Genomic DNA, 11110 nt, shown 5'->3' on the forward strand with positions numbered 1-11110 from the left:
TACCAGACCCCAACTATGGCCAAGCCTTTTTAAATCACATTTTTAAAAAGCTGTTCTTTTGCCCAAACTGATTTCCTCGAAAGTCAGTAATTGAGAGCACTACAAATACAAGTTAACTTGTCCAACAGAGTAGCATATCAGCCTCTTCCTGTCCCTGGCAAGCCTTGGGCAACTGAAAGCAATACATTAACAGAAAATACCTAAAACAAGTGAGCCCTTTGTGGGATTCAGGAGCTGCAACATAAAGTAACAAATTAAGTGGTGGACTAAGTCAGATGTCCCTGAAGAAAAGAGGTCCAGTTGGAGGACAGCTAGTTGTAGTAAAAAAATCATCAGGATTAAGTCTGGTAAACTATTCGCAATGTGTGCAGAAACCAAAGGTGCCAAACAAATGACACCATACCAGCCAAGTTCAACTCTCACTAAAGGCTGGGAAACTCAAGGGCAATATATTCGCTAGAAGTTACTTCTAACTGATATTCTTGCCTACAATTCCAGGACAACTTGTAAGATTTCTCCCTACACAATCATCATTAAATGCAAAAAAAACCCAAAAATTAAAATAGTGTAGGGATGCATTAGTAAACACCCTTTGACTGCAGATGTTCAAAATAATTGTCTGGGGTAGTTTGCTCAAAAACCTCTAAGAGAGGTTTGTAACTTTAAAGAGCTCAGATGCTCGGCAAAGTGATCTTAAAGGTCTTTTCCAACCTAAACAATTCTGTGAGAACTGAGCGAACTGCTTAAAAAGTGCACAGTACATGGTTATAGTTTCACACTTCAAATGCCTTGGTACTACAACCCAAAAAATGCATCACTCATTCCAAAGTGTTAGTAGAAGCAATGGTAGCAAATCACTGGGTAGGAAGAAAGTTCTCATACAGTTCAGTAGTAACTAGAAGAACATTTAGCTCTCCTTCAAAAAGAAGCAATTGAATAATGCATCAGGTTAAAAATGTCATTTTCAAAGAGAATAAAGTGTTTCGTTTGTACTTGTGAGATCAAATTCCTGTATCCATTACCACTAGCATGAAAACTGGTCATGAAACAAGGGGATATTGTATCTGTTATTATCCTGAGGGGAGACCTCATCACTCCCTACACAAGCCAAAAGGAGGCTGTAGCCGGGTGGGGAGTGGTCTCTTCTCCTAGATTAACAAGAGACAGGATGAGAGGAAATGGCCTCAAGTTATGCCAGGGAATGCTTAGATTGGATATTAAGTAAACTTTCTTCACTGAAAAGTTTGTCAGGCATTGAAACAGGCAGCCTAGGGAAGTGCTGCAATCACCATCCCTAGAAGCACTCAAAAGATGTGTTGATGTGGCACTTGGAGACAGGTTAAGCAGTGAGCACAGCACTACTGGGTTAACAGCTGGACTCAGAGGAGGGACCTTTTTCAACATAAACAATTCTATGTTTCTATAAATAAGATGGCAGATAAACATGTTAAACAGATTATATCATTCATCTTAGGGAAAAACTATGCTTTCTTACCAAAGCTGAAGGTCCAAAATAAAAAAAATGTCCATCTTAATCAAATGAGCAGTTAGTGCAGTACTAGAACATCAAGATACCACATCTGCATGATGAAAGACATTATCAGCCACTGAACTCTCCAGAGACAATTCCTTTATTAGTGCCTCAAAGTTACTCTGTTAACAAAAGATTTCTGTTAATGTAGGAACAAAAATTGACAAAATTTCTATTTTGAAATCTAGAATAGATAATTAAAAATGTCTGCCCAAATACAAGCACAAAAAACAGGAGTATGATATAACAAAGAACACAATAATAATATAAAAGCTATTAAGTTCTGCATAAAGAGACTAAGGAGCTAATGGCCAGTGGAAGCAAGGAATCCAGGTGCCTCAATACAGTAACAAGGTGACGCTGGACCCTGGACCCTCGCAGTGACTCACATCCCTTCATTTTGACACAACTTACAGCATCAGCACCAACTCTTCCACTACGTGCAAAGGATATGCATGTTTAACAGCAGAAATGCCAACTGGCACGGCAATATATGGGAATCTTTAGCAGAAGCTGAGGTAAGGCGTCCTGACAAAGAGAAAATAGTAAGAAATTCGGAAAAGAAGCAGAGTTTCACAAAACACACTCAAAACTTCTAGCTACACACATGAGCTTAAATATCCATATCCAAGATATATCCATATCTTTCCATATCCAAGATGGGAAGCCCTCCTATCACATGGGAGATACATCCCTTTCATAAAGGGAACACCCAGTTTCTCCTAAATGATCTTCAAATCAGAGAAAGCAAACCCTGCTGGAAAAGCTTACTGTAGTTCTTCCTTGCCTATGCATAATCCCATACCCCCTTCCTTTCATCAATGTCTAAATGACAGTAAAGTTAAAAAATGTTCAAAGCATTTCTTTGCACCGTGTTAGACCTTCAGTTACGCTAGTAACAGCAGGGTCAAGAGACAGAGGCTGTCACAGGCAAGTACCTTTTATAATAACTCATGAAAAAGGTGAGGCAAGTTTGAAGTTACTCTGAAACTGTACTGCTGTATCTCACTTCTGGTAATACAGCAAAATTCAGAATCTGGCTGTAGAGAACAAATAACACTAAAACATGATAATGCTGAACCAAGTAACACAACACAATTGAAACTGCTCTCTCCCCTTCAAGTGCTATTTTTTGCACTCCCTAATAACTCCCAAGGTAAAGGCATCCACTTAAGCCATTTGCCAATGCAACTATTTCACTAGTGTTTGTAGGCTCTGCACAATTCATGTATACATGTTACAGCATGAAAACATTTTCCACCTTTCAACTTAGAAGTGCTCTACACTGGTATGAGAATGCCAGTTGATGGGAAAAAATCGAATTCTGCAAAACAAAACAGAAGGATAATATATATATAAGTAATATTATTACTCAGATATTAGTAACTGCAGGATTTGTTTACATTCACATGGAAACCCATTCTAAGCTTTTCCCTGAACTAATTTTTCAATCAGGAAATGAGGATTCAATCAACAAATACTGAACTCCTCTCTTTGTAGTATTTTTACTGCATTTTAGATAGTGCCTGTTTACACTTTCAGCAGAAAATAGCTTCCATACCAAGAAGGAAACGGACTACAAAATTCCAAATTAAAATCAGGACTAAATTGTATCTACATGCTTGTCTATGCTACTGACCTGAGCTCCCTGATCATGTCCTAAAAATAGGATAATCAGCATGCAATGTTGCCTTTGTTCTGAATGCCAAGATTCTGTAGCAGAAAACCTAACAATTTCTACTTAGAACAATCTTTCATTATTAGAAAAGTAACAAGTTTAAATCCAAACTTGGTAAAAATTAACAAGGATCTTCATTTTTTTTTCTAAAACTATCTGCTCAGGATAGCTTTTAATGGTTTTGCTTTCCATCATGGATGGAAATGGGAAAAAGAGCAGCCATCCTAGAGGGTTGAAATCAAAGTCTTTATGTATAAAGAAATTTTTGAAATTTCCTAAGACAGTATTTCTCAATACAGTTCATGTTGGTACAGGTATTCAGTTTGTTAAAAAGTGGCAAAGTAATTAAAAAATAACTGTGTTCTAACAAAGTTCTTCAGGTGGCAGGAGGCACTCTAACAGCTTAAAAAAACCAAAACAACTTTTGCATGCCACAACATCAAGCAATGGGAAAGAGAGCATTAACTGGCTGCCTAGATCACCACAGAATCAAACACAACCATATCGGCAATTATGTTGCCATCTGCCAAACTCACACACTGCAGCATTAACCTTTTTATCCAGTTAGACTTCAAAAACATCAAAGCACCCTTATGTGAAAAGAAAGTTTAAAAACACTGAAAAATATATACCAGTTTCAGAAGTGTGCTTTCTGCTAGAACATCTGATGAATGCAATTTTAAATTCATTCACTAACCAAGAAGCCACTGAAATTCCTAAAATGTATTTAGCAACTTCTTTGTTAGCTTCCATTCAGTATTTTTTCCATGGAAGTCAGGCCACTACTAAATTACCAACTCTAAAACACCCAGTTTTCAACTACCAAGTTAGTGTGCACTAAAAAAAGAGAACACAACCACAACTGTAACACATTTTGGAGGCTGTTGGGATGGGATGTTACAACTGGCAGTAATGACCCGACAGAAGAATGCCCATGGTTATGGTTTCAGCCAGTTACTTTCAAATGAATATAGGTGCAGTTTAAAAAGCAATTATAAACATGTAGTAGAGCTATAGAGAACTTGAACCAGGGAACTTGAGCACTGCTTACAAAATTATCTTCAGAAATACTCTCCTGTGAATTTCACTCAATCCTGCCTTTGGCACCAATAAGTATGTGATACCTCCAAAACACTGAAGATGGTGGTAAAATAATCAAGAGGCTGTGTTATGAAGATTTCACCAGTTCAAACACAGCAAGCATGTTTCTGATAAAGCCACCTTGCACAAAGAGCAAACAGCATAAAGCACTATAGCAGCTCACACTTAAACATTCAAAGATGAGTAATTTCCAAAACTGTAGTATCACGAATTAACAACTGCTTAAAAGGGTGAACCAGGTGAGGCAAAATAAATAGGACTGAAATCTAAAGTAACAAATAAAAAGATACAATTCCAACTACTTTAGAGGTCAAAAACTGCTATGTAAAGATATATATAATGACATGCAGCCCACCAAAGACTTCTACTCAACGTGCAGAAGTGACAAGATCTGAAATGAATGCATAGGGACTAAAACACACAATACAAAATATGATCACTATGCACTTTGGTAATGCATCCTCAACGAAAATACTGCATTCACTGCTCAACACTGAAGAGGGGAGCTAGCTCAGTTAAGGACCCAGCAACATGATTACCTGAACAGAAGCAGTTCACATTTTACATTAATAGTATTTGAGAGGAGAGCAACAAGAAATGACACAAAAATACATATGTTAACAAGAAGTTCAGAAAGAACCAATTCAAACTTGCTTTCAATATGAACAATTTTTTTCGTGTACCCTCCCTGTGTTCCTCAACTTGACTTTCAATGCTTTTCAGATTTTTAACTAGGGAGTGAACTAAACCAAAACTCTCCCTCATGGGCAAGTCATCCCACAAGAAATCTGAAAGAACTGCTTCTCCGTCCTTTAAAACACTGCATATGAAACAATATCTAAATAAAGTAGTGGATTGAACCAATCATAGTGCAGATGGTCAGAAAAGATAACAAGCATTTATGTTTCAAACCTGGGCCTTAGAAGCAATGGGGTTTGTCTGTTCCAGATCCCAGGCACCCACTTCATCAAATCTCTTAACAAGAATCTCCAACACTTGGATAATTCTAGTATCTCTCATGTTTTGGGTGAAGATTTCTTCAATGTTTGTTATTTTGGTGGTTGTAATGATAGTTTTTTTAAGAATAAATGTAAAATCATCACTGAATGCTTCAAAGCTACAGGTACATCCAAACCCCACAGTTTTTGTATCTAAAATTTGCTTTTACCTTTTGAACATAAAAACCTACCACGGAGAAACTGGCAGTACTTTGTTCTACAGTCCTCAAAGACCAGGTGAAACAGCTGATACGCAAACTGTCTATTCATTATGGCAAGTTAAGATTTAAACTGAGACATCACCACTGCAAGTCATGTCTGTGCAGATGCACATTTAAGCACACAGCCCCCAAATGTGTATTTTCCAGTACTGAAATCTAAACAGCTTTCCATCTAGGAAAGACCTGCAGTCTAACCTTTGGCAAGTAGTTAAGATGCAGATAATGTCTTCATTTAAGCAGATATCTTCTAATTCATTTAGAAGATTAATCTTTCAGGAAAACACAAGTTAGTTCATATCTTAAATTATTTCTAATTTTAAGTAATTCTAGAGTAGCAAAGGTAAATTAGTAAACTTTTTTTTTTTTTAATGCAACTGAAGCTTTAATCCGCAACATGTGAAGTCTTCTTGAAAACTTAAGGTCAAAAGTTATGACTAAATACACAAGGCCACATCAGTAATTAGGATTTTTCCTTCTGCATTAACTTTGCTGATTCAGAAAATAATAGAATCATTTTGTGCAGGAAGCCCTCAAAGCCCTCCAATGTTGCTTCTAAATAGCTTAATTTTTCAGAAGGTCATCAAATGAATCCCCAAGCAACTTCTATGATGCCTTCCAGGCATGTCTGGTTTTCTAGACAAATACATTATGACACCAGACCTGCTCTCCAGATTAACAATGTCGGGTGATGAGGAAATGCACCAACCTCTGAGCTGAGTGAGAATCAGCTAGATTGAATTAGCTTTATTTATAATCACTTTTGAACGCTAAGTAGTTTACAAATGAAAACTGACCTATAAGCATTAGAACCATCATCACAACACATCCTCAGATTAAACACATACTATGAAGTTCCACTCTATTATTTACCAGCCACTTCCCTAAGGAGAAGCTCGATGGAATGCAGCTGCCCAGACCAGTTGAGAAGACTCCTCAGCTCTACTAAAATAAAACCAGCATTAAAAAGTCTCATTTCTGTCTGCAAAGTTCTGTCCTCTATGTAAATGGCTATTAGTACTTCACAAACACCAAAGCACTCCCAGCTCATGAAAAATCACAGAGCTGAAGTTCCACTGAATGTGTATATGGATGGAAAAAAAACCAAACAGGCATTGAAACAACACCTGCATCTCCATTTTCTGTAACCTGTCCAATTCCTGCAGTTTCCTTTAGAATCAGATCCTTAGAGATATGCCATGTTTGCAGCTGTTTCACAAGAACCTGAAGATGAACTGCATTACAACTATATTAGCAAAAAGGTGAAAATACCAGAGACATGTTCATTATACCTGTTGTTCTACTGGAATAAACTGACTTTCACCAAAGGATTGAACCAAAATTCAGAACAAAAGATTCTTGTCTTATTCCCCCCCTAAGATTATTCACAATTGAAATTAATATCCTCAAGCTATTTTACTCCCTGAAGGAGTAAAATTTCTGCCATGGTGAGTCAAGCTCTTTGTGTTACATTTGCTTTAACTTTCAGGAGCCTAGTGAATAAACATGTTTTTATCAAATGTAGAGGGTAAGTCAGAGTTTCCTCATAGATATGGAGTTCTGTATTAGAGGACACCGCCTGGAAGATCCAGGTCTCACTGAGGGTTGTGAAAGTTCTGTTAACAAAGGTTCATTAACACCATGCCCACAGCACCTTGGTTTCAGTTTCACTTGTGCACACATGCTCAACGCTAAGAAAAAACCACACCACCCCTTTCCAGGGTGCTCAGTAAGCAGGTCACCATAACAAGTCCCCCACCTGCTTACAGGAATAGTTTCTGAGTGAGGCAGGGGCTGGATGATGCACAAGGTCGGTGGCAGCACTACTGTGTATATGTAAACAGCGCAGCAGCAGATCTGGCACTTCTTGCACCACTGGGCTGGCAGCACAGACTCAGCACGCCACTCCTGTGTGCTTCCAACACTCACTTCCTAGTCTTGTCAAAGTCAGAGAAAGACCAGGAGCTCTGAAAAACACCAATCTAACCCCCGCGCACAGGAACGGCATTCTACAATACTCTGTCCTCAGAAACCAAGAGCACATGATATTCAAGACTTGTCACAATGCACAGAAAAAGTGCGGGGCAATAAAACTGCTAACATGTATCACTCTCACAGGACCAAGTGGGACATAGACACAAGCTCAGGTGTCAGTGGCCTGTTCTAAGCACTTGTATCAATTTTTCAGGTACCCAAAACCTGAGAGGCCTCAACTTTTGCCTGGAACAGAAGCATCCAAGCCACTTAAATTTCCAAGTATGTACATTTTAAATGCTATCTTCCCCTAAGGATTAATATAATTTCTGGATTTACAAGAGACTGGAAACCACTCAGCCTGCTTCAATCAAAGCACAGTGCTTCTCTCATTCTTTAAAGAGTACCATTGTAATATGGGCACGGCAGGAAGGCTGCTAAAAAGCTACTAACATTTTTGTCAAAAACTACCTTCTGCAGTTCACACAGCCTTAAGCCTTAACTCTTCTCTCAAGTTTCATTTCATGACCGTAATTAAAATTATCAGGCACTATCTCCTGCCTGATTAATGCAGGATCTACCAGCAGATGTTAAAATCCCAAGAGGGGCCGAGAAGAGGAGAGTATTTGTCATACCTTGCAGACACCGTGCCCACTTCTCTTACCTCCACAGATGAGTTAGAACATTAAATGTTAAGTGCATCTCAACATGGGCTTCAAGCATATACCTAACTGCAGTGAGCTGGAAGACAAACTGTGGAAGGTGCTGCTATATTATTACTATACCAGTTGCTTCAAAAAAAGTTTGTGTTTTTTTCTGCAAGCAAATGAGGTATGTTTTTTTACTCCACAGCGAAAGCCTCACATGTATTGGCAGTGTAAGGCCCCTAAACATTCAGTACGGAACAAACAAAATATGTTTTATACGTACATAGATCTAGATGAATGCTGAACACAAGATAATACTTCCACTTGTAGTTATTAAATCTTCCAGGTAGTTTCTCAGCCTTCCTTGGGGACACTAACTTGGGTGACACCAGCTAACAGGAGCCCGGAGAAGCGACATGCTGAACTCCCGGCCAGCACTTTACCCTGAGGCAGGACGCGGGAGCTGCCCGTCCCCTGGCTGAATCTCTGGGTCCCCCTGCCAGCAGCACAGCACAGCACACCCGCGCCGCGGCTCCGCACGGGAGCGGGAACAAGGCGCGGGAGGCGGCACAAGGCCACGGCGCGCTGCCATTCGCCGCTCCGCGCTCCGCCATGTGCGCACACAGCGCGCGGGGCCCCGCACCGGCACCGAGCCCCTCCCGCGCCCTCCCCGCGGCCGGCCGGACACTCACCCGCTCCTCCCCGCGCCGCTTTCCGGCCCCGCCGCCCTCCCGCTTCCCGGCCGCGCCGAGCGCGGCCCCGCTCGGGCGCCCACGTGTTGCGGGGCCGACCCGCCTCCCCCCAGCGCCGGCCACGCCACGGGCCCGGCCTAGCGCGGCCCGGGCGATCCGCGGGGCGCGGCGGAGGGACGCGCGGGAGGCGGCGAGCAGCGCTGCCCACTGCGGGCCCGGGGCAGAACAGCGGCGCCGCCGCCGCCCCGCGGGCCGCGCAGGGGCGGGGGGTACTCGGTGCAGCACGGGCACCGCCGGCCCCCCGCGTCCCGCCGGCCACGGGGCCCCGATAGGCCGGGCCGGCATCCACGGCCTTCCCGCCACGGAGCGGGGGCCCAGCGCCCCCCGCCCTCCCCCCGTGCCCCCCCCCACCCCCAGCCCGGGGCGGCGGCGGCGGCCGCGCTCCGGCGGTACCTGCGCGGCCCGCGGGCGGCGGTGACTCAGGAGCAGCGAGGCGGAGGCGCCGCGCGGCCGGCGGTGAAAGGACCCGCGCTCCCGCCGCTCGCGCTCATATAGAATTAACGTCACCACGTAACCCCCCCTCCCCCGCCGCCCGCGTCTCATGGCAACGCGTGCGCGCGCCCTCGCGCCGCCCGCCCTGGGAGCGCGCGCCGGCCGTTGGCCGAGGGCGGTCGGGCCCGAGCGGCGGCGCGCGCGGAGCCGCCCCCGGTGTCGCCCCCGGGGCGCGTGTCCGCTCGCGCACCGCCCGCCCGCGGGCCCAGCCCAGCGCGCCCCGCAGCGCGCCAGGCAGCCCGCCAGGGGCGGCCCCTGCCGCGGGGCGATGTTACCGCCGCTGCTTCGGTGCTGCCTTAAGCCCCAGCTCGGGAGTTTCTCAGGGCGCCTGAGCATAAATAGAAGTTGCTCGGGCAGGTAAACTATTCACGCGGGCCACAGGTACCACAAAACCACGGTCAGTGCTAGCTTACCTTGAAAGACCGAGCTGAACACCGTGGTGTTTCATCAGAGTTTCGACCATTGCTGCCTTGGCTGGGGTGAGCAGCCAGAGGCAGCAACAGCTACAACCCTCCCATTTTGGCTTGCCGTACTTGATTGCCAGAGACTTGGTTTCCCTCAAGTGCCTGTCATGCCTGACTTCGAGCTCCCAACAAAGCCGTTCCTAAAACAGATTCCTTTCTAGGGCTTCTCTTCCATGCTCATGGTCTTGAGTAATAGCATGATGCACACTTGGAGAAGACATCTGTGGTCTACACTAAACTTAGGGAAATGTAAACGTCTTTGAGACTTATAGCTCTCCTTGGCTGGAATGAGCCAATGATTCCAAATATAATTAGGTGGGATGGCCAGACACATGGTGTGATGGCATAAGAGCTGTTTGCTGAGGATATATTGCAAAATACTTAATGTGTATTCTATGGAATTTACCAAATTCTTCCGTCTACTTGTCTAAGCAATCTGCAGCCTAAATGTATCTACTTAAATAATGAAAATGACAACAGAAAGCAAAAGAAGAAAAAGTGGTGGATCTGCCAAGTATCTGCACCACATTCTATATTAAGAACAAGGAAACTATAAAGGATTCTATTCCGTATGGTACCACACCAGCTTTGTTCCAGTGTTTGGCAGTAAAACCTCGGCCCCCAAAAGCAGATGTCTTTTTGGCAAATAAATCCCATCTACAAGACAGAAGTTTATGGAGAGAACTTAAGGATGCTCTCCTCTTCCCCAGCACACTGAATTTTTGAAGGTGGGCTTCTTTCTATCATGCAATTTTAAATAGTTTGAAATCACAAAGCTGTAAGGAGGGAAAAGAAGGAACCAGGACAAGGGTTGCACAGCACAGTCCAAGTGATAGGAATTAGGGAGAAACAAAGATGGAGATGCCACATGATTCTAAAATTAAAATACCTGTACCCCCACTTGCAACCCTTTTAAAATTGTACTGGGTACTAATGTCTTATTTATCCGAGGTGTCTGGTGCTTGGGAATATGAAAACGGCAGAGATGTACGGAAGGCATTTGGTAAAAATGAGCAGTCGATTGCTATTATTACTACAATTATTGCCATTGCAGGCGTTCCCTTTATTCAATCACCTAAAGTGGCAATCAACTGTAAACAAGTGATTCACAGGGCAGTGGCTCGCCTTGCTTGTCTTTGTGAGAACTACCACCTCGTGACATGCAGAACCCTGAGGTGACACCCAGTGACCCCTGTGAAGGGGTGCAGAAGAGATGAGACATGCAGGAGCCAGCAGAGTGGAGTAGAGTCAATAG

The 11110-nt window shown here is 43.5% G+C and overlaps 1 protein-coding gene across 2 annotated transcripts in view; it reads right to left on the bottom strand.

The window, feature by feature from the left end:
• The window catches only part of NAP1L1 (nucleosome assembly protein 1 like 1), a 29181-nt gene extending 19784 nt beyond the window's left edge, over nucleotides 1-9397 (bottom strand). Inside the window, exon 1 of one of the 2 annotated variants that reach the window (XM_066183278.1) lies at nucleotides 9293-9397. The gene's annotated coding sequence lies outside the window, so the exon portion shown is untranslated. The remainder of the gene's footprint in view (nucleotides 1-9292) is intronic. The other variant, XM_066183276.1, reaches the window with a different exon arrangement.
• Nucleotides 9398-11110: the final 1713 nt, after the last annotated feature.

The sequence above is a fragment of the Chamaea fasciata genome, unplaced genomic scaffold (assembly GCF_029207755.1).
Source record: "Chamaea fasciata isolate MVZ Bird 193981 ecotype frontalis unplaced genomic scaffold, bChaFas1.0.hap1 SCAF_5, whole genome shotgun sequence".
Lineage (NCBI taxonomy): Eukaryota > Metazoa > Chordata > Aves > Passeriformes > Sylviidae > Chamaea > Chamaea fasciata.